The following is a 21137-nucleotide window of genomic DNA, read 5'->3' as shown; positions in this document are numbered from 1 at the left end:
GGCCTCTCACTGTTGCAGCCTCTCCCGTTGCAGAGCACAGGCTCCGGACGCGCAGGCTCAGCGGCCATGGCTCATGGGCCCAGCCGCTCCGCGGCATGTGGGATCCTCCCGGACCGGGGCATGAACCCGCGTCCTCTGCATCAGCAGGCAGACTCTCAACCACTGCGCCACCAGGGAAGCCCCCATAACTCACTTTTATTTTTCCTGATTTTCAGCGGTGGATTTCTTTCCTGGGGCACAGTGGATGGAGGCCCAGGTTTATTTTGAAGGAGTAGAAGCGGGTGTAGGAGCAACTGAGAAAATAAAGGAATTTCTCTTGTCTTTTTTTCTTTTCCGCCTGAGTGGGCATTGTTAAATCAGGTATATTAAATGTACCTTTCATTCAACTCCATTCCACTGTGTCTTGAAGCTGAACTTCCAGGAACTGAACCTCTATGGCTGTTGGTGGAAGGAACTGGGAAGTGCAGAGACTGGAGGCCTGTATTTGAACAGTGGTTGTGCCAAAATGGGGGGGCTACGAGCCTCACCAGCTGGCTGTGGTGACTAATTGGGGGACCGGGGGCTCACTGTCAGGGGAAGTAGCAGGGAGTACTGCGAAGAGTAGCATCTGGGTTTGCGAAAACTACGTTTCCCACGTTTGCCAAGAAGTGTGACTGGGAGAGTAACTTCACTCTCCTTGACATTGGTTTCCTCATCTCTAAACGGCAATAATGAAACCAATATTAAAGGTTCTTCATGGGTGTTTCCATTTATTGAACATTTTTAGTTTGTACAGACTGTAAGGAGGAACTTACATGTATGTAATCTTCACAGCCACTTGCTCAAGTAGTGGCTATTTTCACCGTTTTAACAAATGAGAAAAGATGAACAGCCCTTGAAAAGTGTCTGGACCCAATTCCTCCCTGTGTCCCAGTGTTTGGCCTGAAGTCTCATTCAGAAGTGTTATCAAATGAGAGGAGGCCCAGAGACGTAAAGGGATGGCCTCAAGGTCACAGAGCTTTCTCATCTTAGAGTGAGGGCTTGACCTCAGCAATTATGAAGTCCCCTCCATTTGTTGTGCCTTCCTGTGTGATGAACGTGATTGCTCAAGAATGAATTAACTGGGACTTCCGTGGTTAAGACTTCGCCTTCCATTGCAGGGGGTGCGGGTTCGATCCCTGGTCAAGGAGCTAAGATCCCACCTGCCTCGCAGCCAAAAAACCAAAACATAAAACAGAAGCAATATTGTAAAAAAATTCAATAAGGACAAAAAAATATAACTAAAGTGAGATATATATACTACTCAAATGATTCCTAAGCACTATGGAGGTAGAAATCATTAAAAAAAAAAAAAGAATGAATTAACTAATGCAGAGTCTGATAAATTAATTCCTCTGTGGAATAAAGAGAAAAGGTATGCAATATTTTTGTTTGCCACCATAATTACTTTAAAAAGAGAGCTGGTTAAAATGCAGTATTAAATCACATTTGAATCTGTTTGTTTATATGTATTTTATTGTGTGTACCAAGTGTCCAGGAACTACCTAAGGAACGTGTAGGACGTATCCAGTGAATGTCTGATACAGCAGTGTATGCTGCCTGTTGCTTTGGCTGTTGGCCACTGTCTCCCACTTATTTGCACATGTTTGACAGTGTGCATAAGATGTGCCTGTTTTCCTTGCTTGCTTTTCTCTCCCTGTTCCCTGGCTGTTTTGGCTTTGAAGCTGACATCCGTTTTGCCCCGACAATTATTGTAGATCAGCAGAGCGTGCCACCCATCTCTCCTGGAATCTACCATCATTTCTTGCTTCTTGGCTATTTTTTATGGCTTCTTATTTCAGTTTCTCCTCTCTTCTTCATTCCTCCCAGCCTCAACATGCAGTCAGTAAGTCCTGTGTAGATTCTGCCTCCTAAATATTTCTCCCATTCACCCCTTCCTCTCCATCCCCACCACATTCCCCTGTTCCACGGGGGCTTATGGCTCTTGCCTAAGTGAACACCGTACCTGGTTGCCACTAGTATAAGTTTGACTTTGTCATTCCCCTTCCAGGCCTTGCCATGGAGTCCCTACAGGCGTAGGGTAGACTCTCAGTTCTTTAAGTTGGAGTGTGATGGTTTCAGCTCTTTCTAGCAATGCTCAACCTCCGTTCTCTAGCAGCTTTGGGCTCATTCTGTCCTTTGCCTGTTCTGTTACTTCTGCCTGGAAAATTCTTCCCCATCTTCAGAGTCTGGAGAACTAGTTCACCCAGCTTCCTTTTATTCTTCCTCCTTCTTCTCCAAAGCTATTGCTTGCCATCACTGCTCCCTGAACCCTGGGTGTACACACATCAATAATGTCACCTTTGTTGTATTGAAATCATTTTGGTTACTTTTTAGGCCCTTCTACCAGACATTGCAAGCTGCTTCTCACACAGAAGTCTACTTTTTTATTAAAAATTTTAAAGCTAATTTAGTTTTAATTTATTTTCGTCACTTTTTTTTCATGATCCAGATATCTTTAAATGCAATGAAAATTAACTTTCCATGATATGTCAGAGACTGGAACTAAAAAAAAAACTTTTCAGACTGCAAATGAGTTATACAAATGAAAATATCAAGTGGAGATCCAGTTATCAAAATGAAAGCACTTGACATATTAAAAGTTAACAATTATTTGTTTAGAACACATAAAAAGTCAGTTTGCTACAGTTGTTGGATTTTCAAGAACTGTTGCAGAGGTTTGAAGAAAATAGATTTATTAACTTAAAAAGAACTTGAAACAAGTATTCAAAAGAAATTTGTGCCTTTATTAGAATGGTGTTAGGCTTCAAAAATGACCAATTAAATGATTAATTTTTTTAATAAGAAATGACCCTATAGAACTGCAATACTGGTCCAACAGTCCTGTTTTTACCGCAAGAAACAGAATGAGAGTTAAACAGAAAGCACTAGCAGGTATCAGTTAATCTAAGGTAATAGCTTCTTCGTTCCAAAAGCACTTGCAAAGAAAAACACTGGGGGGCACAGGGCATGGAGGCTCTTCCTAATAACTGGAATCCCATGAGTGTGTGTGTCTATGCCATGTGTCATAGGCTACTTTTTGCATTTGTCCTTTACGTGGTCACTTTTCCCCTCAAATACTAGTTTCCCCGTGACTTTTTCCCTCAAAGGATAAAAAGCATGAAATATAAGCAAGCTCTTGCATCTTACGCTTAGAAGTGTTCAATTCAAGCGTCATGTATGTTTATCGGTACATTTATAGTGTACCGATAAACCCCATCAAATCTTGGCTCATTCAATAGTATAGAACCTGTCAGGGCACAGAAAGAACGAACCCCTGCTTCTTTTTGTTACACATACGATTCAAATACTGAATCTGAAGAAAAACATTTAATCATTTTGGCTCTCCTTTACATTCCCCATGTTGATAAACTTACTAAAATATTCCTGTGTAATTGAGTGTGGTCCTGTTATTTCAAGTCAAGTTTAAAATCTCAAAACCAGCCATCCAGGCAAAAAAGGCAATCAGAAAGATGATTTCTTCCTCATCTCCCTAACCCCAATAACTATGAAGTCAATTTTACATGATTCCAAACACTGAATAGTGATGACAAATGCTGAGCCCAATTTCTTCGTAATCCTTTCTGGTGTGGCATGCGTGGTAGAATTCAGGTGTGGAAGCCAGCATGGATCCTCCAAACCAAATTGCCTGTGACTGCATTTTGGGTGTAATGACTTGTACATTGATAGGTTTTCGTGTCAATCTACCACCACTCAGTTCCTCACTTAATTTCAGCCTGGCATCTACAGTTCTTTTCAAATCTCTTTGCAAGTGATGTCCGATGTCCCTGAACATGGTTGAGCCTCCAGAGAGGACGATATTTTTGTAGAGAGGACGTCTGACATCAGTAGGACAGTTGTGAATTACTTTATCTACAGCTTCTGAGATAGTTTGAGTAAAACCTGGATTAGCAAACTCTAGATGAAAAAAATTTCAGGTCCCAAGAATTTCTCAATAACGAACACTAATGGAAAATTCTTTCTTTGAGATAGCACTGATTCCAGTATACTGTTTAATCCACTTTGCTCCATCTGTGTCATACTTGTTAAATTCTTTCACTAAATCTGGGCAGGCATAACTATAGTTTAAAGTTTAAAGTTTCCTTTAAAGTTTCCAAAGATTGCTCTGAAGGATTCTTACTTCTCCATCTCTCAGCAGTTGCTGAATAAAATATGTTCTTTTTCATTCTGTGTTTGGAATGTGCTTAACACAGCTGCCAGTCACATACCCTTCAGCCACAGGGGTGGCATGGGTGACACTGTTGCCACTGTCTATCAACAGATTGTTTTCCTACTTGTCTTGAGGTCCAGGATGCAGCTAAGGCAAGAATGGCCTGTGCAGAAATGTACGAGCCTAGAACATTATTTCAGCAGTATATTCCCTGTTTTCTGGAGTATTCAGTGGAGGTTCAGTCAAAAAAAAAATGGTCTTCAGGTTCTGCTCTTAAATATTTAAAGATCATTTGATCCATAAACCTTTTCATCAAGTCCCATTCTTCAACAATGCCATGGAGGATTGGCCACTTTTTTGCATATGAAGGTTTTTCTGTTGCTTCATCAGCAATGAAGAAGTCTAGGTCATCAACACCTTTCATCACCCTCCTTTCAGCTTTCTCATCCTTTCTTTTTGCTGACTCCTTAATAGCAATACCCTGTACCATAGTCCAGCACACAGGCCGGCAGCCGTCCACCATCTTCCTTGTCACCTGCTGCTGCTGCTGCAACTGTCTGTTTGGTGCTGACTGGGGCCAGGGTTGAGCAGCGGGAGATAGAAGCTATTTGACCATCCACAGCTGGCCACTCTGTTTGTCATGGGGTGAGGGATGGAGACGGGAAGCAGAAGCAGAGGCAGGCTTGGTCAGTGGCTACCACTTCTACAACCCAGGCAGGTAGGCTGTCCTGGAAGTCTTTAGAAGTGCTTGTTGAGTGACTGAATGACTGTTTATGCTTACATTCTTTTCTCATGAATTCAAGCTTACAACTTTTATAGAAATTGGAGGTTTCCAGACTCCTAATAGCTGAATCATTGGGGTGTTGGTTGCACCAAAATTAAAATATTCTTTTATTGTATTAGTTTGATATTTGCCTCTGGCATCTACTTTGTTTTGAGCTTTGACTTTCATAAATTAGGAGTCGGGACTTCTTCACATCCAGGAAATGTTATCTTCATATCCAGGAAAAATGTTTTATAGTCAATCAACTAATCATTCCATGAGCATAATCATAATGCTAATTAGCTGCATTTGGTAGAAGTGCTGGGTACTGTGCAAAGTATTTTTAGAGACAGCATCTCATTTCATCTCCTTGATACCTCTACCAAGAAGGTACTAACCTATAATGGAAAAGAATCTGAAAAAGAATACAGACACACACACACACACACACACACACACACACACACACACACACATCTGAATCACTTTGCTGTACACCTGAAGCTAACACAACATTGTAAATTAACTATACCTCAATTAAAAAAATGATTATTGGAAAAAAAGAAGGTGCTAGTCTTATTTCTCCTTTTACAAGGGAGGAAATTAGGCTTGGCAAGGTTAAGTAAAACTTGCTCAAGGTAATACAGCTGGCAAGTGGTCTTGTAAGGACTCAAGGACAGGCCTTGAGTGATTCCAAGACAAACGCAGTACAGTACTTGTCACCATTGCATGAGATAAATCCGGTGCTACCCTCCAGTCTCTTCCTCATGATTTTCAATCTTCGAATAAATCCAAGGTGTCTTTATCATTCATTTGAACCATATGTCACCTATTTAGCCTCTATTAAATAGAAGCTCTAAATCAGGAGTTGGCAAACTGGCCTGTGGGTCAAATATAGCCCATTACCTATTTTCTTTTTTTTTTTTTGTACAACCTGTGAGCTAAGAATGATTTTTACATTTTTTAATGGCTGAAAAAAATCAAAAGAATTCTATTTTGTGACACCTAATAATTACATATAATTAAAATTTCAGTGTCCGTAAATAAAGTTTTATTGGAACACGCACCCAGGCTCATTTTCGTGCATGCTGTCTATGGCATAAAGCAGAATTGAATAGCTATGACAAAAGACAACATAGAGCACAAAGCCTGTAATATTGCTCTCTGGTCCTTTACAGAAAACATTCGCCAACCTCTGCTCTGAGCTGTAAGTCTGGGGAATTTACGTATGCTGGTGTGCAACATTTCTGCAGCCCTGGACAGAACACTAAAAACGTTTTGTCTGCATCTGCAATTGGGTTGTGTGTTTTTTGGAGGATCTCCAATCACTTAACAATTCTGATTCATCCTGGTGACCTGGGAAGGGACTCACTGTGGAATACATTCTTACTTTGTAATTCAGGAGACTTGCATACCCCAAAGTCACTTCTGGTCATGCCTCACCGTCTGGCACACACCAACGAACTCCTCTTTCCAGAGTTTACAGTGCTGGCGAGGAATGGCCTTGATGTGTTTACTCCGATGGGGACATAGTGTTTTCTGTTTACAGGTTGTTAGGCATTCTGCCATGTGCCGCATTGTAATTCCTCACCAGGGAAACAGTGCTTGCTCCCCTCGCTGGGTTCCCTCCACTCCCATCATCATTCCCTTCTTGTTTTAATTATTCCGACTTTACTTTGCCTTCTCCTTTGCTTCATTTTGAAAGAGTCCCAATTTGCTTTTCTTGCCAGTTCTCTACTTGCTTTTCCCAGGGCTCAAAAATGATTCTTGAGGGTGATGTCATTTTCATGTTTATCTTTCCTCTCTAGCATGACTTTGATTAAATATGTATATTTTAATTGGTGAGCCATGTTCTAAGGGAGTTGATTGTTGCAAGGTCCATGGCCAATTTCAGCCACAGTTAACCTGAGTCGATTTGTACAATAGCAGTGGAATGTTTTGGCTCCTGTTGCAGCAGGAGTGGATCATATATGTTGTGTAGGCTTTTCAGAAACTTCATGCAGAAATTATGTGAAGCAGATGGTACCCTTTTGAGTTGCCAAACATGCATATTTTAAAGAAATGTGGTGTATCTATTCTTCTTGGTAGATTTAGACGGGGGTTCTTTGGGAATGGAAATCAGCTGAAATTGCCATAATTGAAAAATTCTTGGAAGCTTATCATCAAAATAAGGAGTGTAATATCAGAAGACCAACATAGATTAAGGAACAAATATTATTAGATTTATTTAATTTACTTCTCCAAGAACGAAAAGCCCTGTAGTCTCCATGATATGTCTTTTCTTTGATAAGGCTATTGATTCGTTCATTGAGATCTCTTGAGGGCATTTGGGGCAGTGAGAAAAGGTGGGTACGAGGCAGGGGAGATTGCATGGGACCAGAGAGCGAGGGCCAAGCCATTTAGCCGAAAGCTAATGGGATGGGGTGACGTCACTCTGAGAAGACAGGACCTGGGACAACTTGCAGGTTAAGGAAGGGGCAGAGCCTTGGGAGGACTGCTGCTGGGTTTCTTCTGAGCAGGTAGGAGATCTCGATCAGTCGTAGTTACCTCTAAGCATTGACCAGGCAGGGTTTGCAGAGGAGGAAGCTGGGTCTCTCCGCAGGTAAGATGAAGAGCATGATGGAATCCAGGAGCCCCACCCAGGTAGGAAGGAGAAAATAGCCAGCTTGGCTCTCTGCACTGGTACTTGCTGGGGAAATGCTTCTTTTTTAAAAAAACAAACCAGAGTAGGGCTTCCCTGGTGGCGCAGTGGTTGAGAGTCTGCCTGCCGATGCAGGGGACGCGGGTTCGTGCCCCGGTCCAGGAGGATCCCACATGCCGCGGAGCAGCTGGGCCCGTGAGCCATGGCTGCTGAGCCTGCGCGTCTGGCGCCTGTGCTCCGCAACGGGAGAGGCCACAGCAGTGAGAGGCTCGTGTACTGCAAAAAAAAAAACAAACAAAAAAAACCTGAATATTTTTCTTTTTTTTAAGTTTATTTATTTATGGCTGCATTGGGTCTTCGTTGCTGTGTGCGGGCTTTCTCTAGTTGCAATGAACACGGCCTACTCTTTGTTGCAGTGCGCGGGCTTCTCATTGCGGTGGCTTCTCTTGTTGCGGAGCACAGGCTCTAGGCGTGCAGGCTTCAGTAGTTGTGGCACGTGGGCTCTGGAACACAGGCTCAGTAGTTGTGGCACACAGGCTTAGTTGCTCCGTGGCATGCAGGATCTTCCCGGACCAGGGCTCGAACCCATGTTCCCTGCATTGGCAGGTGGATGCTTAACCACTGCGCCACCAGGGAAGTCCCTGGGGAAATGCTTCTTAGTGCCTCAGTCTGCTTACCTGTGAAATGGAGATAATTCTGCCTAGGGCTAATGTATTTATTTATTATTGTTTTTTTTTATCATCTTTATTGGAGTATAATTGCTTTACAATGTTGTGTTAGTTTCTGCTGTATAACAAAGTGAATCAGCTATATGTATACATATATCCCCATATCCCCTCCCTCTTGAGCCTCCCTCCCACTCTCCCTATCCCACCGCTCGAGGTGGTCACAAAGCATCGAGCTGATCTCTCTTTGCTATGCATCAGCTTCCCACTAGCCATACATTTTACATTTGGTAGTGTATATATGTTAGTGCTACTCTCTCACTTCGTCCCAGCTTACCCTTCCCCCCAACCCCCATGTCCTCAAGTCCATTCTCTACCTCTGTGTCTTTATTCCTGTCCTGCCCCTAGGTTCATCAGAACCATGGGCTAATGTATTTATGAAGCTTACATAGTATCAGGCTCAATTCTGACTTGGAGGGTTGTGGTGAGGATAAGAAGTTACGTATCTAAAGTGCTTTGCACATAATATGGTTCAACAAATGGTGATTTTATTATAATAATCATTTAGAAGGGAGCTGTGTTACCTGTTGGTGAAGAGTTTGGGTTCAGAGTCAGGGAGACCTGGTTGGAGTCCCAGCGCAGCAGTGTAGTAGTGGTGTAATCTTAGGCAAGCCCCTTCCCTTCTGTAAACCTCAGTTTCCTCTTCTGTACAATGGGGAGAAAAACAGCTCCAACATGGTGGACTCAGAGGATTAAACGAGCTAATGCATTTGAAGTATTTAGCACAGGACTCGGCATGTAATAAACATGCAAAAAACACTAGCTGTTACGTTTTTCCGCTGGCCTCCTGCCTGGGACAGAAAATCAAACTCTGCTCCTTAAAGCAGAATTTGGCCAAGCTCCACCCTCATAAGGTCCGTATGTGAGAACCCACTATTGGGTCCCTGGGGAGCAGAAGGCCTGCTTGGGTGATGACTTAGGTCTCTCAATTCTCCCTCAACCCCTCCACAATGCTACGTGTTTCCATACTGCATACGTTAAGGTCTGCACTTAGTAATTTATGGTTTAAGGGCTGGGTGTGTATTTTCGAGATCCTTCAGAGATGAGCACATTTGGGATCAACACTGAAAGAACACCCTTGCTGCTTCACTTACGTGGAGGTAGTATATTCTGTTGGTTAGGGTGTTTGGGGGTCGGGGGGTAGTGTAGCTGGACTGTGTATATTGTTTCCTGGGTTTGAAGGTTCCCATAAGACTTTGAAACAGGGATTTGTGGGGAGGCAGCTTTTTGGTTGTTGTTGGGTTTTTTTGGTTTTTTTAAACATCTTTATTGGAGTATAATTGCTTTTTTTTTACATCTTTATTGCAGTATAATTGCTTTTTTTTTTACATCTTTATTGGAGTATAATTGCTTTTCAATGGTGTGTTAGTTTCTGCTTTATAACAAAGTGAATCAGTTACACATATACATCTCAGAGACAGCGTGGAAGCCACGTCAGAGTTATGCCAACCAGAGGCAGGAGGCTGGGGCGTTTATCTACCAACTTCCCCTTTAGCATTGGCTGGGGGCTGCTCCTGGGAGCATCTGATAGCCACTAGCTACACATGGCTATTGAGCATTTGACATGTGGCTAATGTGACTGTGATAGAATTCTAAAATGTTTTTTAATTTTAATTCATTAAAATTAAAATTGCCACATGTAGCTAGTGGGTATGGATTGGATAGCGCAGCCACCATGAAGTTAGACACCAAGTGTGTTTTGTTTGCTGTGTTCCCAGCCCCAGATTCACGTAACAGGCACTTAATATTTGTGGAAATAGTGAATGTAACTGGAGGAAATCTCTGGCAGGGTTTTCTTTAATTGCTTTGCCAATGCTTCCTTTCCTCTTTGTGTGTCTTCCCAAGTTTAGGTAAGGCACTCTACCACCTTCATTAGTAGCTACCACAAGTGCTCTTTTCGGGGCATCTGTGGGACTTCCACCCTGTGGCCCTTTATTTATCCCATTGTGTGTGCCAGTCTGACCAGTGAGTGAGGGATCCAGCCATCCTTGCTTCAGGCATTCTTGCCTGCTTTATGTTTTTCAGAAATTTCTCAAAGCTGCTGCCAGGTAGATTGGAGTTGCCCCAATTTGCAAAGCGGATCTAGATGATTCCAAATTTTATAGTACTTTGGTCATTCCAGTTGTTCCAGCACCATTTGTTGAAGAGATTATCTTTGCTCCATTGTACTGCCTTTGCTCCTTTGTCAAAGATCACTTGACCATGTTTATGGGAGTCTACTTGTGAGCTCTCTGTTCTGCTCCATTGATCTATTTGTGTACTCTTTCACCAATATCGTGCTGTCTTACTTAACTGTAGCTTTATAGTAAGGCTTACAGTCTGATAACCTCAGTCCTCCAACTTTGTTGTTCAGTATCAATCTTGGCTATTCTGCGTCTTTTGCCTCTCCATGTAAAACTTTAGAATCAGTTTGTCAATATCTACAAAATAACTTGCTGGGATTTTGATTGGGAGTTTTTTTACCTTTATTATGAAAAAATTTAAACATACAGAAAACTAAAGAGAAAAATACAGTTAATATCCCGACCCCATCACCTGCATCTCACAATTGTTAACGTTTTGCCACCTTTGCTTCATCTTCCTTTTTTCCTGAAATACTTTGACATCATAACATTTCGTTCCCAAATACTTCAGTGTGCACATCTGAAAAATAAAGGCGTTTTTCTCCTTAACTATGCTACCATTATCACACCTAACAATGATTCTTTATATCATTCAACGCCCAGCCTATAGGCAAACTTCCCTAATTATTCCCAAATGTCTTTGGGAAAGAGAGAGCTCTGGACTCTTCTTCATTTTATAAGGATACCAATCGTTATCCATCCTCCTTACCTAAATGTACTTACCTCCCAAAGACCCCGCCTCCAAATAACCATCATATTGGGAGTTGGTGCTTCAACGTATGGATGTTGGGGCTGGGGAGACACAAACATTCAGGACACAACAATACTGTGTACAGATATTTGAGTACCTTTTCAGTTCTTTTGGGTATATACCTACGAGTGGAATTGCTTGGTCGTTTTTAAATCTCTTATAATCTAGAAGAGTTCCCTTCACCTGATTTTTTCCTTTTTGTTCTCTTTTCTCTCATGACATCAGTTTGTTGAAATGACCAGGCTGGCTGTCCCACCTTTGGGCTGTGTCTCGTCTTGTCCTCATGCTGTTTTTCAGCACATTCCTCTCGGCCTCGAATTTCCTGTAATTGGGCTCTGATGTTTTAATTTTCTCTGTGGTCTCTTCTTTCCTCAGTTCATTCTGTTGGATACATTTGCCTCCTCTATTTTGTACTTGGCCTATTTTGGAGGAAGGTGCCCTCATTTCCTATCGCAGACCCAAAGCAGTTTTTACTCTTCCCTGCAGTCAAGTTATGTGCAAGAAGGTCTTTGCTCTTATTCCTCGAGGAATCATTTTTGTTCTCCTATGCTCCAGATTCTGGTCATAGGCCTCAGACTGTCGTGTTTCTATTTACTTACCCATGAATAAGCCTAGTGTTGGCTCCTGGATGTGAGACACTGTTCACTCACAGGGCCCTCCCTGACCTCACCGACTGAGGCCAGCGGCCGAGCCGGTGTCTCCAATGGGACAGTTCTGGTCTGTCACACATCTCGGGCAGCTGTTTTTGGCTGACATAGCTTCTTTTCCCCCAACCGTCCATTTTCTGACAAGGGATAAAATGGACATGGGCCCTGCAGGGCCTGAGGCCACCTCTGATCAAACTTACATTGCATGAAAACGTATACCTGCCTGCAGGCACTACTCCAGGGTCACCCAGGAATGCAGTTGGTCTGGTCATCTCTGCACCTTGCTGGGTTGCTGTCTAGAAGCTCTTTGCTTCAGGATGGATGAGGCAAGAAAGTTATTGATGAGACATAGGGACTCGACTTCTTCAGAAAGGGGTTCCCAACAGTGTCAGGCTGGTTATGTGCTTTGGATTGAATCCCTTAGAGTTTACTGGAGGAGCAGCCAGTGGAGTTAGGGTATTGATGAGGTCACGGCTGGCCTATATGGTGCTCTTTGTGAATTAGAAAAAGGCACCTTTTCCTCGAGACCCTGACTTCCATGTGCGGGAACACTGTGGTGTTCTACATACTGAATTTGTTAGAGCCGGTCATGGGATTGCTACTTACTAGAAGACTGTATGGTAAGCACAGAAATCTACAGTGTCTGTATGGAAAGGGTGTGTTCTCTGAACGATGTACTCAGCTTCACACTGCAGCCACTTCTGGTTTGGGGGCTGATGCGCACTTGTCAGTGACTGTATACCTGAATTCCTTCCCATCAGTGGAAGATCCTTCTGATTTTGGTATGTGGTAAATGCACTCTTATCTTGTTCAGACCTGTTGCTATTTTTAGTTTTCATGGGGACTTTAGTGAGCATCTAGGCACTGTAAGTTATCTGCCTCCCCTGACCCGGAAGACTGAAGCTGACTTTTTGACAAAGATCCTGGCCAGTTCTGAAGCTATAATGCCGTGCACCGGGGTTGAATAACGGTGCCCTGAGAGTCCAGCATGGCTTGTGCTGGTGGATGGGATGCCTTGTAACGAGCTGGTACGTTTCATGGCTTAACGGAATGCTTTGTTTCTTCTGATGGCATTCTCCAGGCAGGTGTTACATCTTGTATGACTCCCAGGAAATGAGGCTGGCTTCTGAGTGTGACTCTAGGAATCAGGCTTATTGGTCTACTTTCCCTAATTATGATGATAAATACCTACTTGAGAAGAAAATTCAAGCATCACAGTAAAGCTAAGGGAAAAAGGCTAAAACCACTTAATTTCCATTATCCAGGGTCAACTACCATTCCCTCCATTTCTCCATCCCTTTTTCCACTTTCATCCAGTTTGCTTTTCCAGGATGTTTACTGCTTCCTTTGATGGGGATGAAGACTCTCCCTCGTGCCCCCGTAGTAGTAGCTGTTCTATTACTCAGTCCTTAGCCAGTGTTTGATAGCCTAGGGGCAACTTTATGTATTTGCAAACTGCATTATTCTTCCATCACTACAAACACAAGCTTCCTTTCATATTGAATGTTCCAGTAACCCTGGGGCACAACCGTTTTAGATTTCAATCTGCCACCGCTTGGTGATCTTGGGAAAGTCACTTAACCCCTATGGGCCTCCACTTCTAGTTAAAATGAAGAGGCTGAACCAGCGTGCCCTTTCCAGGTGAAATCAAGCAGGGGAATTACGCCCATTTGAGAGAGAACAGCCTGTGGCACAGGTTTGTACCTGTTGTCAGTGGAGTCTAGTGGGAATTATCTAGAGAGAAAGGAGATGGCTAGCTAGCTGGACAGGTAAGAGGGAACTGAACCTATCTCCAGGGCCTGGGCATTTTTTGGCAGGCTGGGGGAACGGGGTCATCAGGGACAGAATTGTTTGGCCCACAGAGGTCAGCTAAGACGTTGGGAAGAGACTGATGACCTTGTGTGAGAACTAACTTCAGAGAGAAGGACGAAGCTGGGACCCTCAAGACATCGCCACCTTTGACATTTGGCCTGCCCTTGTCCGTGGGTCTGGGCTGCCCCCCTCCTGCGGTGCCCCATTAATGAATGCTTTATGATGGTTCGTTGTTGTTATTTTCTGAGGACCTTGATTACCAAAGGCTTTGCTGTCGACACACTGCACTGTTCCAGGGGACTCTTAGATGCTGGTCACTGATGGATAAAGACCAGAAGTATACTGGGAGTCATCAAAATGGCTCGGCCTCTGTGTGGAGAGGAAGCCACTCAGGTGGTCTCCTGGGCATAAGAGTTTGTTTTTTTTCTGGTAAATGCAGTGGGTAGAAAATGTCATTTATACGTTTTGAAATATCCACCATAGGCATAGTGAAGAGGGAGAGGGTGCTCTGACACCTGGGTCTTTGTCTCTGGTTCCTGGCACACAGCTCCCCACATCCTCGGCACCTCCTAAGTGATGAGTGTCTTTAATATGCTAATGAGATTACTGTTGAGTCGGGGCTCCTAGATAGATTTAGGATGGGGGCTGGTCACCAGAAAGAACAAGGCATGAATAAAGGGTTGAAATTTTTAGCCCTACCCCCTGACTTCCAGGGAGGGGAGAGGGAGTGGGGATTGAGTTAACCACCAACGGACAAAGATTTAATCCATAATGCCTACCTGATGACCCCTCAGTAAAGACTCTTAAAAGAAGAGGTTCAGAGAACTTTCCAGTTGGTGAACACATGGAGGTGGTGCGCCCGGAGGGGGCGTGGGAGCTCTTTGCTCCCCGCTTCACTGCCTTGCTCTGTGCATCTCTTGCATCTGGCGGTTCCTAAGTTGTATCTTTATAATAGCCTATTAATGGTAAAGTGCTCTCCTGAGTTCTGTCGGCTTTTCTAGCAAATTATCAAACTTAAGGAGGAGATTGTGGGCATCCCCAGCCTTGTAGCCAAGTGGGACAGACGTGTGGGTAACTGGAGACCCGACACTTGTGTCTGGCATCTGAAGGGAGGGCAGCCTTGAAACCTGTGGAGTCTGATGCCAACTCCAGGTAATTAGTGTCAGGATTGAATTGTAGGACACTCAGTTGGTATTGGAGAATTAGGGAATTCGTTGTTGGGTGGAAGAAGAAGCCACACATTTGGTGTCAGAGTGTTTTGAGTAAAAACAGATCACTGTCCCTGATGCCTTTTTAAGAAGATGTAGAGGCTGGAATATTGTGAGTCTGGGATGACATTGAAGGAACTGGCATCACAGAGGAGATAAAGAGAAACTCTTTCCCACTGGAGCCTGGCACCCTTCCTGAGTTCCAACGGTCAGTGTTTCTTGAATGAGTGAATTGACAACATGGACTCTGGTCTGGAGAAGGTTTGATGGAGGCAAGTAGAAATGACCTTGGGTAATTAAACTACAATGAGGTTCTTTACCAGACATCAATTACTGAAGATTTTCAACTTGTCAGTATTGTATGAAGCATTCCTTTGGGCTAGATCATTCTCTGAATTTAATTTTAGCATTTCTTCATGAGCCTTAGCCTCTTTCTTTAGCGTGCATTCTGTGTGCATTACAATGCAGTAAGGCAGACTTTTCTCATAAAATGGTGTAGGTAAGATTGAGAGGGTTTGAGCATCTCTCCGCTTTGGAATTTGTTGAAGCTTACAGTGTAAGCAGATTCACACATGCAGAATTCAAAGTCAGAGAGATACATGTGGTGCTTGCACTGTTTTGGTATGGAAGTTGGTTTCAAAAGGAGGTTGGTATTTGAAAGACACTCTAAGGAGTGGGAGAATAAATGACATCTTCGGGTGTGTGTTCTAAGTCACAAGCAAACCCTCCTTGAAATTTTCCAGCGAGGCCTTTGGATGACACAGAGCTTGACTTGTCTACTTCATATTTGCTCAGCTTCCATAGCATTTGGAAGAAGTTGGCCTGCTTGGGAATATGCTGAATTAAGGAACATAGCCAACCAATGAAAGAGGAGGAAAATTTGTTTAAAGCTAGACAAACCTTTAGTTGTTAGAGACCCTTACTTCCTGATGTGATGCAATTGGAAGGTCATGGCATCACCCATAGGTATTCTTGTTAAAAGATAAAACCGGGATCTGATCAGTCTCTAACTGTTTAATTCACAGTAAATGTTGAAGATAGCGGAACATGTTAAATAACACCATGGGAATGTAATCCACCAACTCTACAATGCGGAAATTCTAAAGGGCAGATGACACACTTCTTCAGTAAATAAAGGGCAAAGAACAAGACAGAGAAGGAAATGTAGATGAAAGAAACTTTTAGTGGACTGGAGCAGCTACAGTTGATACCCTGCTGGGAACTCTGGTGACCCTCTGCCCAAGGGCTTTCATTCTGTCTGTAGGATTACGCATGGCAAGCAGAGCAGAGTGCCAGAGAATTTATGGCCTGGAGAGTTAATGCCCCTGGAAGCAGTCTTCAGCCAGTGATGGATGGGGAAGGTGGATAAACACCCAAGCTTCCCCCCCATCTCCCAGGGCTGGGGTAGCGCTCAGGGGTGCCCCACACTGTCTCCCAGAGTTGTCCAGAGGAACCGTGCTCCATTTGTCCCCAGTGGTGTGTACTCTTTGTTGGCTTTCTTCCCTTCCCTGGCTCCTTTTTCTATTCTTCCACTAGTTTTCCTGCTAACACCTCCAAACTGTTTAAGTTCGCCCTTAAATCCTTGCCTTGGAAGCTGTTTCTGGGGGAAACCAAACTAAGACAGAGACAAATCAATCCAATGAACACGTGGGCCTTATTTGCTTCCCATCTCAAACAAACCATCTGTAAAGAGGCATAAGTCTATTGAGGAAATATGATCACCAAGAGGGTGTCAGATGGTATTAAGGAATTATTGTTAAGTATTTTTAGGTGTGAAAATTATTTCTGGTAATGTTGAAAAAAACGAAGCGCACTTACTTCTTAGAGATACATACATACTCAATTATTTGCAAATGAAATTATATGATGTCTGGGATTTGCTTTAAAATAATCAACAGTGGGGGGCGGGGGGTGGACCAGGAGGGGGATACTAGTGAAATAAGATGGGCAGAATTTTCAACAGTTGTTGAAGCTGGGTGATGGCTAACTGGCGGTTCATTACGATGTTCTGTCTACTTTTGTGATATGTTCAACATTTTCCAAAATAAAATGTTAAAAGAACACAAACAGAAGCACTTGAACACCCTTATGGTCCCTTCTCCTCTGAGTCAAATTAAATTATCCTCTTCCCAGCCTCGGCACTGTGACACGCCAGCTTTGTTTTGGATGGGTCAGCCGATAAGCGGAGGAGTTATTGACCCTTCACACTGGCAGCCTTCCTTCCCCCCACTGTGTCCACCCATTCCCATAGCCAGACTAGAGACTCTGGCATCACTCACCACTTCATCTTGAAATCTTAAATGCCATCCTATCCGCTTCTGCTCTGAAACCAACTATTCCTCTGATCCTGTTGCATCTACCCTCCAATTTGTAAGTGCCCTCCCTCTCCCAGTGTAGTCATACCCACATGGTCTTGACTGTTATAGCCCAGAACTGCTGGAGTGGGCAGGATGGGAGGGGTGGGCCTGGACACTGGGGGTCAGGCCAGGTTAGTGCTGTGGTCAGTAAGTCTAGTGGGCTGTGGTGACTTTGGCCTTGGCAGTACTCCAGGGGCGTAATAGTGGTGGTAGGGGGCAGGAGAGGGAGAAGTGCTGCCGTGGTTCTAAGAAGAGGAATGGAAACTCCCATCAGGGGAGGTTCCAACAAGGAAAGAGTTTAGTCCTCGGGGAGAGAGGGTTGGAGAAAGCTGGGGAAGCTTCAGCCAAATGGTCTGGACTTTTCCAGAGTGAAATCAGAGCATAATTGAGAAAGTGAGGCAGAAGCCCAATCTTGTATACTGAACATGTGGGCCAGGTTTAGGCTGTGTCTACCGCCCGAGGCTGACCACAGATATTCCAGGCTGGGGGCCTCAAGCGGAATGGCAGCCTCCGCCCTGTGGGGCTGGTTTGTGATGCGCTTAGTCAGTGGAGCAGGGGGGGTGAGGATGACCATGGAGAACCTGCCGGCTGAAGGTCTTTCATATTTGTCTTATTTAAGGAGAGGTCTCAGCTCTGTACAAACGTAGGACCTGGTTTTATTTTTGCCGATAGGTGCTCTCCACTGTGCGGGAGCAAATTCTACTTTCCTTCTGCACATTATGACCCGCAGGATACCTTGATTAGAGCCAAAGCTTTCCTGCCAGTCTCCGTGTTTACAGCATCCTTCGTTTCTGAAACTGTGACCTAACCTGTTCCCTGCATTGTGGCTGGAGGAGGCGGGATCCTGGCTGCTGGGGTGCAGGAGGGACTGTGCTCAGGCTCTGAGGAATCTCTTCCCTCTCCTCCTTCTAGGGGTTTCTTCCCCTGGTGCTGGGTGCAAGAGGGACAACTGCAGAGGCCGAGTTCTTCTGTGTCTCCGACCTGGAGGTGGTGTGTGTTGAGGGGAGGTCCTGGCCTTGCTCTGGTTCTGCTTGGGGTGAACAGCTTTGCCCTAGCGCCTCGACTGCGGAGGACCCCCTCCTCCAGAGTGAGCTGGGTCTTCTCCCTTTGGTGCCGTCAGTGGTATAGAATCCTACCCTCTTCTCCTGGTGCTGTGTTCCTTACTTAGCCCTGACGCTCCTGGAAAGCCCCATGGCTCCTCTCCTGCTGTTCCCTGCCTTGCAACTTCTTGTTGAGACAGGGGAACTAACTGGAGTCCTCTTTCCCACCCTCTGAGGGCCAAGGAGAGCAGTGTTCCTTCTTTGAAGGCATCTCCAAATGTTGCAAGTGGTCCCCATGGGAGACCCCGTGACTTGGCTTTGGGGAAGGGAAAGCACCTGCGTTGGTTTCCCATGAGAAGGGGAAGAAATAAGAAAAATAGCTAATACTTACATAGTGCAATTCTAAGCATGTTAAAGAATTTAACTGATTTAATCCCTGTAACAACCATTTGGAATAGGTATTATTATACCCCTTTTGTAGACGAGAAGTCTGAGGGCCAGAGTGGTTATATATTGCCCTAGGTCACATAGCTTACCAGTGGCAGATATGGGATTTGAACCCAACTCGTCTGGCTTAGGTGTTGCATGTCCCTCTCACCCTGAAGGACCCTTTTCCCCACAAGGCCGGCTACTACCTTCCTCTCCTGCATCCTCTCCTTCTATTGATTTGGGGAGTGTTCAGGTGGGAGGGAGAGCAGTTGGCGTGGGTGGGGGGCAGGACCAGTGTTGGCATCTCTAAGAAAGTGCAGGGCAGTGGAAGCTTGTTCACGGGTGGAAGCTTGTTGGTCACTTTGAACGTGGGATATTATGAGTTTTGGGTCTTCAGTTTGGACCTTAGCTGTGATTCCAGGTCAGTAGGAAAGTTCGACTCAGCTTATTTCTGATGTAGCTCAGCAGTGTTGGCAGGTCCTGCTCTTTTCCTGAAGCTCGTTCGGGTATCTTATGGCTTCTCCTCCTTTCCTGCCTGCCCGGATTGCGTGCAGCCCACAGCCCCTTTCTCACAGGCCCCTGCAAACCCGTCACTTCCTCGTCTTTCATATGTTTCTGGAGCAATCTGACATCTGTCTTGTCTCCTACCAGGGGCTGCCAGGAACTGCTGGAGAAGATCTTATAACTGTGCTGATGTTACAAATGTATGGCTTTGGCTTCAGGAGAAGTCACTAATCATTTATCATGTCCCCGAATGGCTTCCTCTTCCACTCTTTGCGGTGGCTCTTCCAGAATCATTGCGATCCTGAGACCTCACGGCATCCATCCTAGCCTCTCCCCACCATCTTCCACCTCTCCTTTACTGACTCTTAATCAGCGTTGCCTCTTCTGCAAATCCTTCCCATGGCTCTGTCTCCCTCAAGCCTCTCCCATCTCCCTCTTTCCTTCACTGCTAGACTTTTACAAAGCGTATCTCTACCCTTTGCCTCTACTTCCTTATCACGTTATCCCCCTCCACCCAGCGTAATCTGCCTTTCTCTCGTTCTCTCTCTGGAACTGCTTCAGTTAATTGAAGGTTACCCACGTCTTCTTAAAAGAATCCAACAGGCATTTCTGTCTTTATCTCGTTTGGCCACTTTGCTTTATTGTGCATTTTGACTCCCTCCTTCTCGAAGGCTTCTACTTCTGCCTTCTACTGTGGTTCCTGCCACACCACTCTGCTGGTGGAACTCTTACCTCTCTGACCACTCTATTTTATTTTCCGGCTTCTCTTTCTCTTTCCATGTCTTTAAAATCAGTGATCACTAGGAGTGATCAGTGATCACCTGGTCCTCTTTCTCCTTTCACTCTGTTCGTATTCCGTGATCCCATCCACTCTCATGATCCATGGGACCTCCTATTGATAATTCCCAAATCTGTGTTTGTGCTTCCTGGCATTTCTCTTGAGCTATTGACAGTTTTCCTAAACATCTGTATCTAGAAGCCCTACCACACATCTTAAATTTTTGTCCAAAACTGTACTTTTTTTCCCCCACCCAAACCTTTTTGTCACTCCAATTGCTAGAAACTGTAAAACCATCCTTCACCTTTGGGCAAAGGATTCTGGAGTTTGATTACCCAGGTTTCAATCCCGCCTCCTCTCCCGAGTAGCTGGGTGAGCTTGGGCGAGTAATTTAATGTCCCTGTGTCTTGGTTTCCTCATTTGCAAAATGAGGACAATAAATGTAACCTGCCTTAAAGGATTGATGTGAAGATGAAATTGGACAGTAAAGGCAAAACTCTTGGCAAAGGGCTCAACACCCAGTAACTTCCACTAAACGACACGTCTTGATATTGTTGCCGTTATTCTATTCATCATTTGTTCAATACATTGAACAAATTTGTTGTTCAATTGATTGTCTTTAGTTACTTCCTTGGCACTGTGCTAGGCACACACTCCACAGCCACATCTCTGCAGGGCCCACATTCTGTAGATTTTACTTCCTGAATACTTTAAGACTTGTTAACTCTTCTCTGTACCCACCATCACTGTACACTGAGGGCATACATTGCTTATACACCCACCTTTTCTCCCCCTGCAGGCCATCTTCCATACCCTGCCAGAAGGATCTGCCTAAAATACAAATCTGATTATGTCATGCCCACTACCAAACATAAAATAGATAGCTAGTGGGAAGCAGCTGCATAGCGCGGGGAGATCAGCTCGGTGCTTTGTGACCACCTAGAGGGGTGGGATAGGGAGGGTGGGAGGGAGGGAGACGCAAGAGGGAAGAGATATGGGGACATATGTATATGTATAACTGATTCACTTTGTTATAAAGCAGAAATTAATACACAATTGTAAAGCAATTATACTCCAATAAAGATGTTAAAAAAACAAATCCTTCAGAGGCCCCTCAGGATAAACCTCTATTGGTTCCCGTTGCTGCCGGGCCCACCCCTCCCGTACCTG

General features: G+C 44.5%; 1 protein-coding gene and 1 pseudogene across 7 annotated transcripts in view; one reads left to right on the top strand and one right to left on the bottom strand.

Moving 5' to 3' along the window:
- Positions 1 to 21137, top strand: part of SH3GL3 (SH3 domain containing GRB2 like 3, endophilin A3) — a 285361-nt gene that overhangs the window by 156473 nt on the left and 107751 nt on the right. The window lies entirely within an intron of this gene.
- Positions 3440 to 4828, bottom strand: LOC113610797 (actin-related protein 3 pseudogene; annotated as a pseudogene).

Source organism: Aethalodelphis obliquidens, unplaced genomic scaffold, assembly GCF_003676395.1.
Source record: "Aethalodelphis obliquidens isolate GAN/ISIS:26980383/991018 unplaced genomic scaffold, ASM367639v1 scaffold65, whole genome shotgun sequence".
Classification (NCBI taxonomy): Eukaryota; Metazoa; Chordata; class Mammalia; order Artiodactyla; family Delphinidae; genus Aethalodelphis; species Aethalodelphis obliquidens.
The sequence above is the reverse complement of the archived record's forward strand: the minus strand, read 5'-3'. Positions and strand labels throughout refer to the sequence as shown.